Source organism: Panthera onca, chromosome B4 (assembly GCF_046562875.1).
Source record: "Panthera onca isolate mPanOnc1 chromosome B4, mPanOnc1 haplotype 2, whole genome shotgun sequence".
Lineage (NCBI taxonomy): Eukaryota > Metazoa > Chordata > Mammalia > Carnivora > Felidae > Panthera > Panthera onca.
In genome coordinates this window covers 57,018,002-57,033,837 of record NC_138345.1, presented here as the reverse complement: position 1 = coordinate 57,033,837, position 15,836 = coordinate 57,018,002, and the positions used below count along the sequence as shown (strand labels likewise).

The 15,836-nt window shown below is 32.7% G+C and overlaps 1 protein-coding gene across 18 annotated transcripts in view; it reads left to right on the top strand.

Annotated features, from left to right (window-relative positions):
- Positions 1 to 15,836, top strand: part of SOX5 (SRY-box transcription factor 5) — a 1,011,771-nt gene that overhangs the window by 602,376 nt on the left and 393,559 nt on the right. The window contains exon 1 of one of the 18 annotated variants that reach the window (XM_060659534.3): positions 4,508 to 4,632. The exons of the other annotated variants lie outside the window; for them this stretch is intronic. The gene's annotated coding sequence lies outside the window, so the exon portion shown is untranslated. Of the gene's footprint in view, positions 1 to 4,507; positions 4,633 to 15,836 lie in introns of those variants that run through there. 18 annotated transcript variants of the gene reach the window in all.

The window sequence follows — 15,836 nt, the reverse complement described above, 5'->3', positions numbered from 1 at the left end:
ATTAAGTAGTTCCTCTTTAGAGAAATGTGTGTAATATCCTTCCATTTGATGTTGCAAGTAAAACAGGGCTTTGAAAAAATTTTAGCCCTCTTCGTGTTCCTATAAGTACACATTGCAGTTTTTAAATTTGAGTTCTTATCCCAGCATAAGTTCATTTTTTGGAACTATAAATAGAATTTTGTTTGCCATTAAAAAGAATTCAAACTTTGTATTCTGTATGGTGAATTAAAAAAAAAAGCTAAAAAAAGCCAGGATGCATGATACCCAGGCTTTTTTTCATTTTCATGAAAGCTACCTTCTGTATAAACATTTGTTGTATCTGACTATGCAATGCAAGCTAGGTGCTAGACCAGCTGGTTAAAAATATGCTAAGTCAAGCTGTTCATCGCTCAAACGACTGAATTTGATATGAAAAGACGAAAAAAGAAAGGACAAAGATTAAAACATTCTAGAAGTGAAGCAATGGAAGAGAAGAAGGGTATTGAGAATAAAATAATGCTTGAATGTGGTCACATATTAGAGTAGCCAACATCAGATCAAGGAAGAAAGTAAAATAGCTAACATGTATACTTTAATACTGTCTTCTTTCTTTCATTTCATCTCTTCTTCCTCCTCTTTTTTTTTTTTTTTTTAATTAGGGTGCATCTTCACAAGATAATTCCAGTGAATGGTTAAGCTTTCTTAACAATCTTGAATTAATTTTTTTCAAAGTTCTATATATTAACTCCTTAAAATAGTTAGCTTTTGTTTGCACATATAGCCTGTTTCATATGTAGATACTGAAGTTATTTACATTGGGACATACTAATTCTTGGTGTTGCAGTTTGTAATATGTATACCACAGTAATTTTTCTAGCGTGCACAGAGTAGCACATGATTACCTTCAACTCTATATACTTTTTGAAAATAAAACTCTGAGTCTGATTTGTAAGCCTGTTAACAGACTGTTCTTATAAAAAGGTAGTTACATATTAACAGGCTGTAACCTATTTCTCTATATAGGCAAGCTTTCCTGCTGTGAACTTTATTTGTATTTTTTTCAATTATCTCTTTTGAACTAAACTTTTCCCTTTACTATTCTGATGTTCAAATCTCTTAACTTTTTTTTTTTTACTCCTGGTGAGAATTTCATTTTATTGTCACCCAAAGGCATGCTTTTCTTGCTGGCTAATTAAATAAGCTACTGATCATCAATAGAGTTATTAGTATAGACAGAATATTTGGAAATATTAGTAGCTGAAATAATTTTTAAACGTCATACAATATACAATTTCTTAATAATTTCCCCTGTGGTTGTAATTGGTAATACAGACAAAAATCTCAGTAATTCATTACTATTTGTTTACACTGAATTTGTACGAGTGAGTATCTATAGTCACCCACATAGAGTATATCTTGCAGACTTAATATTGAATATTTATATTCTCCAAAGGAGGTATATTTGCTATAACTGCACTGTCACATATAGTCAGCTTTTTTTTTCTTCTCAACTATTGCAACTTTCATTGAATAAGTAGGTCATTTCCATTGAGTGTTAATTTTTATTCTGTTTGCTTACCTGCCATAGATGAGTTATTCACTCAAACTTAGAAATCTGAAAAGAAAACTTTTACATTTCTTTATGAAATAAAGTAGTTTTCTCTAGAGGCTATAAATAAGTGGCTTTGGGTTCATATATTTTGGAAGTTTTATGTGATCTTTTTTTCTAACTTCATTGGTAGAGTCCTATCCATCTTCTGTTATTCTTTTCAACCTGTAGACTATTTTGAACTTCAAGAGATATTCAAAACTTAAATATCAGGATCAAAATTTGGATTTAGATTGGTTATGTCTGTATTATCAGCCCTAGAAATGAACATGGTCAATGCTGTCAGACTAATAAGCACTTGTTAAATAATTCAGAAGTCGTAACAGTTTCATTGTTAAAAAAAATGTTCAGGAGGTAGAACAAATTGAAGAGTGATTCTAAAAAGTAAACAAGTAGAAATATTTTATTTTCATTTTTAAGCATCACTGTCATAACTGATTATGAGTAATGAAAAGCACAATTCTCAGGTGTGGGTGAATAGGCAAAGTATGTTCTGAGACATTATTTGTAAGCAATGTCTTTTACATTATACTATTTAGAGGAAACATAACTGGCAACATGATCTAAATGTCACTAGAATAGCATCATGACAAAGAACACTTGAACTCTCCTAAAATTTTTAAAAGAAAGTGTGATAATAAAAAATCAAGACATAAGGTTTTTCTTTTCAGAATACTCTATTTTTTCATATTCCTAGAATGAAAATATTTAAAATATTTGCCTTAAAGATCAATTTTATCTTGTTTCTGATGAATAAAAAAACAAATTTTAATACTATCAATAGTATTGTGTTATTATTTCCTTTATATTTATATTTATCCTATTTGATTATAGTGTAATAGTTTTATGACTAAGCTACTTGTTAGACTTTCTCATCGTTTTATGTTAGAGAGTTAATTAAAAAGCAAGTGTAAGATGATTGCTTACGAAGACAGGCTGATAATGTCTAGGAAAAAAGTTGGGATTAAAGGTAGTGGGATGAAGCAAATTAAGCTTATAGTATCACCTCTTTGCTTCTCTCAAAACGGGTACAGACAACAGACTGTCTATTTTGTACATGTTGAAAAGACCACTACAGGAGTTGAACCTTCTGCAGTAAAATTCTAACTTATTTGCTCTATATTCCCATCAAAATTTTTTGTAGTCATGTTGACTAAAGAAATAATTTTTGACATCAGGAAAATTTTAAGTGCTTTTTTTCTAAAGACAGAAATATACATCAGGTACTGTGAAAAGCTGTTTTGTAATTACCATGTAAAATTACTATTAGCGGACCGCAAGAATATCTCTTACATTAGCGGTACTTGAATTACGTAAAGTTTGGCCATAGTAATAAAATATTTATTACCCAGACATATTTATTCAGCTTAGTTAGAAACTTTATGAGTGATCAGTGCATTCAAGTCAGGAGGTAACCTCTAGGTGTGAATCAAAGGAAAGTTATCTGTTCACATCTGTCAACCTTATCACAACTGTAAACCTATAAGTTTGATGTTGTATTTTTAGGATATTGTGATACATGCCTTAATTCATTTTATTTATTTTTTATTGCTACTTTGTAGAGGAAGGGGTGTCTACCACTGATGATAGGTTTTAATTGCTGTCTCAATAATTTGCAAGTTAATTCAGCTATTAGGAATATACCTTACCTGAAACACTGGACACACTATACTTCTATCACAGTCACACGCTAGTACTATCCTGAAGACATAGCAGGAGACCTGACTGATCACCGAGAACAATTAAGGGTTAAATGTCAGGTGGCACTGTGTGCTGCTCAGTGTTTAGCAAGTTGACAGATACAGAAATGTGTGAATGTTATGATTACTTTACATGTTGATGTGTTCTTTTCTTATCTTATGTTTCTCAAATATAATAAGCCTAAGATAACATGGTAACGTATTTACCTGTTCTTAGGGAGCTTTTAACTAAAATCTGTGTATGCATCGTACCTGAGAGGCAAATAACAAGACCAGCTCTAATACTTTAGTACGTTACTCCTCTATAGAATTAGAAGCGATTTCACATGAATTTAAAAAGCAAAATTACATTCATGGATAAAGTCTGATCTTTATTGTCTGTTCTTCCCACTGTCAATTCTCCAAACACCTAATGGCAGTATGTATAATGCCAATGTGTATTATGTAGATTGAACATCTCCCTTTTTATAGATTAGCTGAAAAAGTATAATGGATGAATTTTTGCTTTCTTCCATAATTTGTTGTTCATTTATAAGTTCAATGAGGTTAACTAGCAGCATGGGAAATAAACCAATCTGCATATCTCTCTTATACTAACTCACATGCAATTTAATATGTCAGGTGTCTGACCCAGATGATGGCAATCAGGTAAAATGATGTTCAAAGATTTGACCAAAACATGAAACATCGTCCTGTTAGTGGAAAATATCTATTGAACAGGAAATGGACTAAAACATAGCAAATTCTTCCTTACTTCATTCATTCTCTCCTTGTATCCTTTTCATTGATTGATAGCATCATCATTTATATTAAATATAAAGATCAAATGCTCTATAAGTGAACACCATCAAATGATATTGCTAGAGAAGAAAAAAAAATAAGGACTGTTAGTATCTTGCTTGAGTGAATAGTGTTTATTTGGGACACTTAGGAGAATGCTTCATATTCTTTCATTTTAAGCAGGAACTGATCATGGTTCAGGAGAAGACTTGTTATGCTTTCTGATTTCTGTGTTTTCTCCTGCAGTTTGGAAACTGCATGCCTTTCCCTTTAGCATTATCTATTCTTCCCTTCACTTACTAGTTGAGAGTTCATACATCTCTGGAGATCCTGTGGCGTATGGTTCTGCTTGTCCAATAGGGGGGTGTTGCATTTCTACACATTCAGTATCCTTTTCCCTTGGAGCCTGAGAGTAAAACCTCAGCAGTACTCCCTGCCTTTGCCAGCCTGAGGAGTCAGAGACTCAAACTTGTTCCCAGCTCTTGCGCCTTCATTGTAGAGCTGCGTTCTGCTCAGTGGGCTGCCGAGAAGGACCAGACCGAAACAAGATTTAGAAGAATTCTGGTGAGAACTGTTTATAGGGATATGGTATTTTAAAAGAATGTGGTAAACAAACAGAATTGTGGCATAAACAAAGATAATTAGCATAAACAATGTCGTTTTAGGACAGGTGGTTTAAAAAAACAAACAAAACAAAAAACCCAAATATGAACCCAACTTGAATGCTGCCAGTTTGGAACCACTGAACCTTAATCTGTACTTCATGAGAATTTCCCAGGTTTGTTGATAAACTTGTTAACATGCTTCTTCTGTTTCTTTTGTATCATTTTCCGGTCATTATGCCCTTTTGTCACCCAGCTTGAAAGTAATTAATCTATTACAAGGTAGTTTAAGGACTTTTACCCATAAAACATGACAGAAGGAAAATTAAAACCAAAAGCTTATAGATGTCCATAGGCATTTGAAGTCAGTGTTGAACCTTAAATCAATTCAAACCTGAACTCGTCTCATTGTATTTTAAATCTTTTATCTAAGTAACATTTCAGTCACTTGGCTCTTTAGTGTTAATATATTTACTTTTGTCTTGCCTTAGAATTCAGAGATTTTTTTTTTTTTTTGCTATGGCTGAATCATCACTTGTGTTAAATGTTTATTTCTAAGTGTTCCTTATTTTTTCTTCCTATTTTTTCTCTATTACTTAGTGAAGATGGTGTAACAGTATATACATGGAGCTGGTAATCATGAAATATGAGGATGCTAGTTGTGAACCACATTATCTATACCTGCTGTGCCGTCATGATGAATTCTTATCTGAAGACATTTAGGTTTATTACTAAATTACATTTTTTCTTAAGACCTTATACTGAAATATTTTGACTTTATTGAAATGTGGAGTGTGATGAACAGAAAGCTGTTTGTTTTTCTTGCATTAAGGACCAAAGTTTTTTTTTTTTAATTGAAGTTAAAAATATTTTTTTTCCTCTTTATTTTCTCATGGAGAGTGGGGAACAGGAATTCAAAGTAGGTATCTCTAGTATTCTGTAGCCCTTCTCTGTGCTGAAATGAAAGCATTTGTGAATGAGTTTTGGTTTCTTGGAGTTATAAAAATGTGTGTAAACTAGTAAACCATGTCTCATTCATGTGCTATGGAGATTTCTCGTACTTCAGGGACAAAAATAATTTGGCTACTAACGAATTAGGGCTACCTGCCAGTGCCAACACATACTGTAGGTAAGAGGAACACTATAAAGAAAAGCTGCTGGCAGCAAATCCATTGAAACTTTCATATGTAACAGCGTTCTATTTCTGCTCTTCACATCTTTGAAAGAATGTGTTTTTCAAAAAAGAAAATGTTGAGAAACAGAAAATATGATCTTTCTTAAAAATGTATTAGTAGCTTCATTTTTAATATTTCTCATTGTGGAGATGCAGAGACTTTTATATTATGTTCTGTGCACATGTGCCTCCCCTACCCATCCCAATCTTTTCTGTCACATTGAAACCTAAGAATCAGATACAGTCAGAATAGATGTTATATGGAGAAATAAAATTTACTGTCTGGGCCAAAAAAAAAAAAAAAAGCATCCTCAAAGCCTTACAAGGTTTTTATACTGGCAACTTAAGAGAGTTAGATCAGTTGGGACACTGAGAAGCAATTTTATAAAGGACGTGTCTTCTCCTTAAGGGCTTCAGGACACTACTGGGAAAAGAAGGGAAAGGGTTAAACTGCTTTGCTTGTTAATATGTGTGTGTGTGTGTGTCTGTGTGTGTGTATGTATATATTTTAATCTAGTAGTAAAAAAAGACAGGCCCAAATGGTGTTTAGTTGATACATTTTTAATCAAAATTTATTTTAAAATGTAGTAAATGATTTACTTTATTACTGATTTTGGATTTGTTTGGTTTTTTTATTTTTTGTTTTTTGTTTTTGTTTCTGCTTTTATTTAGTTTTTTATATTAATTAGGATCAGTATGCCAAGAGGATAGTTTGTTTGGGAAGTGGTTGTAGAACTTTCATATAGGAGCTGTTGAGTTGTCATTTTAAACAACTTTATACTTATCTAATAAAAGAACACTGTAATGAAAAAGAAACACAAACTTTGAAAATGAGAAATACCCTTCACCTGAGAACATAATATTAAAAAAAATAATGCTTTATTTATGCTATGCTTTTTCATTCACAGCTACTATAGGCTGCTTGACAAAGTTCTAAAACATTTTTATTCTGATTCCAGAGTTAAGGTCTTACTTGTTTGCCTTCTATTATTTCTTTGGGTTATTTACCTGGGCCAGATTTGTTGGGCAATAATTTACAAAGTCCAAAGACTTTATTTTTGCTCTTTTCCTGATGTCTCTTTGTTTCATGCTCCCCCTCCTTATTTGCTGTTGAGTTTCGTCATATGTTGGAAAACAGTTTACAGGAATATGTATGTCCCATAAAATTAACGTTCTTATTTCTTCTTTTTCACCTGCACTACAAGAGATCTATGTTGAAGATTCATTACATAATATATACCCTTTAGTAGAGAAAGGAATGAAGTGATGATCAAACTATTCAATTTCTGATTCATTTATTAATTCAACTTTGAATGAGTGATAACTAAATGTACAATGTCAGATTCAGATCATCATCTCTCCCATAATATCATCAGGATGTGAAGAAAACGTTTATATAATATTCCAAGTACCATTAATCATACAACACCTAGGAGTAGAAAACCAAAGATAACACTGAATGCCATTTCTCAGGAAAGAACTTGTATTTCCCTCCAGCCCTAAACATAGTTAGAATATAGAAAATAGAAGGAAGAGCTATTGTTTTTAGAGCCCTAAGGATTATGGGATATAAATATGGTTGTATATTCGCCTCTAAAAAATTAACATTACTGGAAAAATAAAATGGATCCAATTTGACCTATAAAGAGTTTAGAAATAATTAATGGTTTAAAAGCATTCTTTTAGAGAAAGAAAAGCATATCCAAAAGATCCTAATAGCAGTGTAAAGAATCAAAGTAAAGGAGCAGAATATATGGACTTTTATAAGTAAACTAAAAGATAAGTGGGAGCCACTAACACTTTTGTGACGACTAAATATACTAGTGTTCTAGCTTTTGAAATCTGAGGGTAGCATTGTCATGCATATTGAAGAGAAAATTTGAATTCAAGAAGTTTGGTGGCTCAAGGGGTGCTTGAATAAAATTTAAGGATATTTGAGATTTTGGATAAGGATGAGAAAGTTGAGTGTCAGAGGCCTAAGGCATACGGATCAAATGAACAATATTTTGTGGATTGTGAGTATTTTTCTAACACATCAAATGGTTTCCTCTTTTTCTGGTAGAAATTTACATGTGTCAGTATCTTTACTAATTTTGGTTTTTTCATAAGTAAACCATGTGGAGAGTGGTATTAGCTGGGTGTAACATCTCAAGTTCTAGCTCTTCCCTATGGACTAGGAAGAATTTTTGGGTCTTAGTGTTTGCATCTGTAAAATGTGAAGATGGGCTGGATAGTTTCTAAATCTCTCACCTTTAAAATTTCATCACTTTGAGCTCCTTTGAGACATCCCTAGCTCCTTACTCTAGTGGTCAGAATTTTTGCACTGATGCAAATGACCAGAAGACCAGCCAGAATGACCAGAATGACCAGAAGAATGACCAGCCTTTACGAGTGGAATCATTTCTCAATTTACCTTTCAGTTGAGTGGTATTGTGCAGGAACAAGTAACTATAGTACATTTTAGGAGTTTGAAATCTAAGTACTATGTATAATTCTTATTTAGGATCAAGTTCACAAATTTGCTATGAACTATTTTGAAGCTGAATGTTTCAAAGAGAAGATTCATATTTTATGTGGTTGAAACTTCCAGGTGCATCAGATCATCATCCTCAACTATTATCAATATCGTGAAAAATAAATTATATATGGACTATTGAACAGGGAACTATGGAGTAATATGAAAAGCATGAGAGAGAGTGGCATTTTGGGTCAAAGAGCTGAAAGTATTTATAAGGATAAGATTAAAAAAAAAACCAAAAAGAAAATGTTAGAGAGTAGAGCCTCAGGACAACACGGGAGCTTATGGACAGTCTGTGTCTTTATATAAGTAAATAAAACACTGGGCAGGAAAGTGGCAAGATTAAAATTACAAACAGTCCAAAGAAAGACTTTAGGTGCTTCTTAAAATAATTTAGGCAACTATTAGGATCATGACAACCAATTTTATATGCATTAGTTAGTGACTGGCAATTTCAAGAAAAGGAATGTTAAACTCTGTGAAGCAAGGAGTAGAACAATGAAAGATGTACTTAAAAAGCTATATTATCTGAGAAGGCAAGCTTCACATATTGTTAATATGTTACATTCGGCAGACTGCATTTTTTTTATAACACAATGTTTGGGGGGAAAAAAGTGTAGTTATACCATCAGCAACGTAATCTTTTAACTACGTATCCAAGGACTTTCTGTATTATATGCACTTTGAAAATATGGCTATGGTATGACAAAGTCCTTGTACATATGAGGTGTACGTTTTAAATATATATTTGTGTATTTAGGATAACATAGGATTTGGCCCTTTGTTAGAATTAATTATTTGCTTAATGAGTGTGATGTAGAAATTTTTTATTCTATTCCTGCCACTTTTAATTTAGGAATAAAGAATGGGTGTTACCCTCTCATTCTCCTGGTACCGATATAAAGGTTGTAAAACAAAACAAAACAAAACAAAACAAACAGAAAAGGACCTTACTGAACCAGAACTACGTTTAGAACTAGGACCAAAGGGAAATGTGCAAATATCCTACTGTTAAATAAGAAAGAAAATCTGGAAATCGTCCAGTTGGGCAACTTCCTGCTAATACATTTTATAATACAGCATTTAGTGATATACAAATTTGGCGTATGTTCCTACAGCTTCTAAATCAAGAATTAAAACTTTGTGATGTAGAAGTCATTTAAATTCTTTGGGTTTCAGCCATGCAGTTATAAAATGGGCTTTAAAATTAGTATAAAATTATTTATCCCCTAATTGTAATGAGTCATTTTGAGCTTATGAAAATTTGTAAAAAATATTTGGATATCTCTGAATGCAAACCACTGAATTCAGACTTTGAAAGAATTGTATATTTTTGTTTGATAAACATAGTTGTTAGCATATGAAATAATGCCTATAAGATTTATTGACTTTTTAAAAATTTTATAGTAAATACAACTATAATTAAATGCACTTATGACTATTGATCCAGGTAACTTATACCTAAATAACAGCAGTATAGTACATTTTCTTCTGCTTACTGCTAATAACAAAATATCTGAAAAGCACATCTCTTTCCATTTTATATATAGGAAATATGATACACTGAAAGTTGTTTTTGCAAGTGTCAGTATATCTAGCATTAAAATAACGAATTTCCTGATTTAACATATTCCTATGCTTTATGCAAATTAAAATTCATTTATTTGTGTATTATCATAAAAATGAATTATTTTATATAAAAGTTATTGGACAATGAAAAAAAGAATGATTTTTTTGTTGAGTAAAAACAGCCATACACACTATTTACTGCTTTGTAAAGCATTATTTGTACAAATACTTTGGATATTGGAAAATATTAAATAACTTGAAGACAGTTATCAATGCAAATATAGTACATCATAGATTTTCGTAGTAAAAGTAACATGAGGAGTTTTGCATTAGCTACCTATTTCTTAGATGGCGAGTTGAAGCTTGAGCAAATTTATAGATTTCTTTTTTATGGGCAGCTGTGTAACAGGCAAACAAAAACATCCAAGAAACAGAACCTTTATTTTTGATATAAAATTGTTTTCCACTGATATAATCTGTTGAAAGCCAGAAGCCATCCAAAGTGCTGATACCAATTTAAGAAGATGATCTTTTGCCTTAATTATACATCTGGGAAATATTAGCTGAACATTTTGTGGAGAACAGTGAATACCTTAGTTGCCAGTTGTCTAAAATGCTGCTAATGATCGACATAGTGCCAGTGTTTTGATGGCTAAAACCTAGGCTGAATATGAATACAAAGAACACAGTTGGGGGAAAAAAAAAGCACACATTTTATACAAAACAGATTTCAACCATCTGCTTGGCACTTAAGTTTGCGACTATAGGCAATATATGAAAGAGACCACTGTCCACGTTATGAATGGTATCACTTTTATTGGTACCTTAGAAAAACCATAGGGTTTTGAAAGCATATATAACCAATGATTTTCTTCAACTAAATAATGAAAACAAGGGCCTCAGCCAAAATTTTGTGCCCTCTATAATCTCCTCTATGTCAGTCTTCTTTTTCTAGCAAAAATGGGTTTTGCTAATAAAGTAGGTCTTAGTTCCACACCTCAGGATATTAAAATATACCAGACAACACTACACAAGTAGCCCTTAGGACGAGAACCCCAGATGGTTATGAGATAAAATACTGTTTGCTTTAGGAATAGGTTATATTCCCGAGTCTGTTGCCTGAATACTATGGTGCATGTCAAATCAGCATGGAAGTTAATGGTCCAGAAGCACTTCTGAATTTAATGCTTTCCCATTTGTTCTGAATTTATAGTATTAAATCAGGCCAGTGCTGTTTCATCACTAGTTCAGTAAGGGAAACATATTCTATAGATAGTAAATTATAGTCAAAGTCTAATTATTTGACCCATTTCATTTACCTTAAAGGTATGGGAGAAGTCCTCAATAAAAGAATATTGGCAAGTATTATATACTATAAGCTTTTAAATTTATGGAGTAGTTGGTAAAAGCTATAATAGACTTTTACTTAGCACATAGTAAGCCAAAAATACATTTTGACTAAGTAATTTGACCTATTTTCTTTTCCTTGGCTGAAATATATTTGCATTTCCAAATATTGGGAAAATTGAGCTATTAGAATGTGTTAGATTATGGATATGTCTAGGTTGTATGATTTACCAATGATATATTGTCTTTTAGTTTTTGAAAAAGAAGTCTGTGATTTAGGAAAATTGTAAAAGGAAATGCTCTTAGAATCCCTCTATATCTGTGCTTTCCAATATGGTAGCCACTAGCTACATGACAGGAACATGAAATGGGGCTAATTTGAATTCAGATTTGCTGTAAGTATAAAAAACACACTGGATTTTGAAGATGTGGTTGAAAAGAAACGATGTAAAATATCTTACTAAGATTTTTTTAAAATATTGATTATGTTTTGAAATGACAGTATTTTGCTATACTGACTTACATAAAATATGTTGTTACAGTTATTTTCACCTGTTTCTTTTTACTTTTTTAATGTGTCAACTGGAAATTTCAAATTACTGTGTGTGGCTCTTATTTGTGGCTCACATTATATTTCTATGGGACAGCACAGTTCTCTTCCCTTCCATGGAGGGAGGAAAATTAAAACTTCTGTCTGTATCTGGATTCTAGTAGTCCACAGCTCAGTAGGGTAACAATGAACCAGAAAGAGTTAAGTGTTTATTAACTGTCCTCCTTTTTAAGCTTTCTTCTATAAGAAGGTGATGTTTTATTGCTTTTGAAAAAGCCTTGGTAGTAACACTGACTTGCACAGATCTTTATATCATTTACCCAACGAATTCTGTCAGTTTCTTCAAATTTCCGTGGAGTTATAATAGAAAGGAAGATGTTTGCTTAAGGATTGTATGGGTTATTTTAGAGATTATATGTTTAAAAGGACAATTATATTTACCTTTTGAAATGCCACCATGTGTATCTGTCATTTCTCCACTGGGTTTAAAGAAGTTTGTGGCTGGCTAGGAATACCTTCCCCTTTTGCATCCCAGCTGATACTACACACAGTTTCTAAAATTGACCCACAAGATGTGATCCAAGCTCTATCTCTGTACAGATAGAGATACACTAATAGAGATATATATAAAGATAGCAATGACATTCAGTATGTACTTATGCTGTGCCAGCCTTAGCCTCACAAAAATCTCATTTGTTCTCCCTTTTCCACAAAGAAGAAAATGAAAGAAAGAGAGTTGCCTAATTTCTCAGGTAACAAAGGGCAGAGCTAGTATACAAACCCAAACAGTCCAGTTCCAAAGGCCTGACTCTTAGCCATCAAATTTCAGTATTGATCTAGGTAAATAACAACAACAACAACAACAACAACAACAACAACAACAACAAAACGTGCTTCCAGAACGTTAGAATCTATTATTTAAGTGGCAGAAATTTCTGCATTCATTCAACAAATGTATTTCAAATGCCTACTATGTCAGGAATTATTTTAGTTGGTGAATAATTATTATAAAATTTCAGACACTGTACACACATAATATACAATGATTGTGATACAAACTTCTAATCTCTCCTATCTGAATCCATTCATTCATTCATGGCACAAGGTGATGTGCCAGCAGGTGGATAGCCAGATATGTGGACAGTTACTTAAAGGGTTTCTTGGTAAAGGCTTCTTGAAACTATTTTTAAGACCTACCAATTTCCAGTGCACATTATAGATGGCAATTTCTTTACTGTGATAAGTATAGCTATGTAAGATCTCTCAAATATCTCTTTCTTAAGTCCTTTACAGGGTACTTCCTATTGAAATAGTGTCTTTATGGACAGGCAGTATCTTTGCTCAGAAAGTTTATCCGATTGGCTTTGCTATCTTTTTTAATTTTTAAAAATGGTTTATTTATTTTTAAGTGAGAGACAGAATGTGAGCGGGGAGAGAGGGAAACACAGAATCTGAAGCAGGCTCCAGGCTCTGAGCTGTCAGCACAGAGCCTGACGTGGGGCTTGAACTCACAAACCACGAGATCATGACCTGAGCCGAAGTCGAATGCTTAACCAACTGAGCCACCCAGGCACCCCTGTTTTTGCTCTCTTAATGGGCAGGACACCTCTTTATAGTAATTTTTAAATATGTCAGTGTTCACATCTTCAGTGGTGAAATTAATATGGAAACCTTGTGAGAAACTGGTAAATAATGCTAGAATTAAGACAATCTTAATCCTTTGATCTAACTTGTAGTCATGACATACTGCTTTTATAGGGTAGTGGGCCAGGGTGTTGGTAAATTTGAGTAGAGAACTCAATCAGGTATGGTAAAATAATGGGACTATTAAAAGACTGAAGATTCCTGGGGACAGTAAGGCATTTGGGAATGGAAATGAACCTCGTGGTTTTATTCTATTGGATTTTTCAGTTTTACTCTTAAAATAGTGTATGTTAATATAGGTTTGAACTGAACCTATATTGGATCTCTGTTTTAATTTTTGATCTTTTAAGTATTTTTCCATATGTAGATATGGCTGAAGCTTCTGGTGGTTTCTTTGATTTCTTGATACCTGGTCAGGGAGAAACCATATAACTGTACTTATGGGTGGGTTTTGGAGTCAGACTGCTTTAATTTATTCCACAACTCCACTGTTATTAGCTATGTGATTTTGGCAAGTTACGTAAAGTTTCTGTGTCATAATTTCTTTACCTGTGAAATGGGGATATAATAATTCCCATCTTTTTGGTCACTTTACTACTCATGTAATAAACTAAGTAATCTTTCTACACTTAATAATGGGGAAAGATTCCAAGAATATTTCACATAACACAGCAAAGATGGCAAATAACATTGGACTATATACTGATATATAAATATCCAGTACTTAATAAATATTGAAGCCAGTGTTTTGTACAGGATTTAGTAGAACTTCAGGTACTTGCTAAAAGGATTATAAATATTAAAAAGAAAATATTCATGTCATAGAATCCCATATGTTTTACATATTGTACATATATAATACATATGTTTGTTATATAAAAATATATACATGTTATAAAATTATACATTACACCTATATTATGTACACTATATATATGTGTATATATACACTGTATACACTATATATATGTTAATGTATGTGTGCACATAAATAGGCAAGTGGATAAAATAAGGGAAGATAATTCTTCCCAAAACCTTGGCTAAGAATACTCTTTTTAAACTGACAGTCATAAGGTTAATGATTACCATTTTCTGACACAAAAAAAAAAAGCCTAACATTTTATTGGTAAACACAATTGTTTTGCAGGACCCTGATGTGAGAGAGTAATATGTTTTGAGTCCTTAAATTGTCTCCAATAGAAGTATTGTAGAAAATTCATAAGGCATTCTTTACATTGCCATTTTTAGTAGAGACCAGATAAGAGAAAGAATATTGAATGATAACTAACTTAGTGAAGGAAGGCATTTCTATAAGTAGCTAAACTAATGTTTGCCAGGTATGTAGATTTCCTGGTGAAAGGATATTGGCAGAGATCTAAGAAAAGGCTAACATGTCCCTTAAACTATCTCCTTTAAATAACAGTTGTTACATCCAGGCTGTTGCTAAGAGATGAGGAACAATCAGTTCTTGACTGAGTTGTATTCTTGCCTAGATTGAGGGCACTCCCACTTCTGTCCTTAAATTGACTCTAGGTTTAGGAGTTCATGGAGACAAAGCAGGAATTTTCCTCAGGAAACACTTTTGGATCTGCTCGAGTACCTGTAAAGTGTCCCATGTGAGCCCCTAGAGTTTGGTATAACCGCATAGCAGAGGTTATCTTCATTTGAAGCATGTTAGGGCTGTCTATCATTAATGGTCCACTTTCATAAATGGATTGCCTTTGCAGATATTGAGCAACACAGCATTCCATTGGGCCCTCTGGGTTGACTTAACTCTAAAAGTCATCCCAGATTAACTGAAAGAGTTAATTTAGCAGATAATTTTATACGCTTTCACTATGAGTTAGTAGCACATCTACATGTAGAGTGATGACACAGAAACATTTCCATCTTGATTTGTTCCTTTAAAAATATTTAGCAAATACTTACCTTGTAACTAATTTCTTTGACAAGATGAAGGTACACATCAATATGAATAAAACAATGTGAGGAAGTGGTGAATGCAGGAAAAAGGGTAGGATAAAAGATTTTTATAATTTATCATGTTATCAATAGGAGAATAATCATTAAAAAGCATCACTGTTTACCTTTTGCCAACTAAAACATCACCAAAATTGATGGTTTAGGTTCAGGCATGATTATTATAGGACTGCTCTTTATGATAACGTTTAGGCACTTACAGATCACGATGGCAGAGCTAACTCACCAGCACAGAAGATTTTTGACTTTACATTTGCTGCAACTGAAAACTTCCTAATGATCTAAAACATGTCACAAGTATTCAAATATAGAGCTTTTCTTATTGTTTCCTTTTCTTTTTTTATTAAAAAATCAAGATCAATAGAAAAGTGCCGAGAGTAGTAC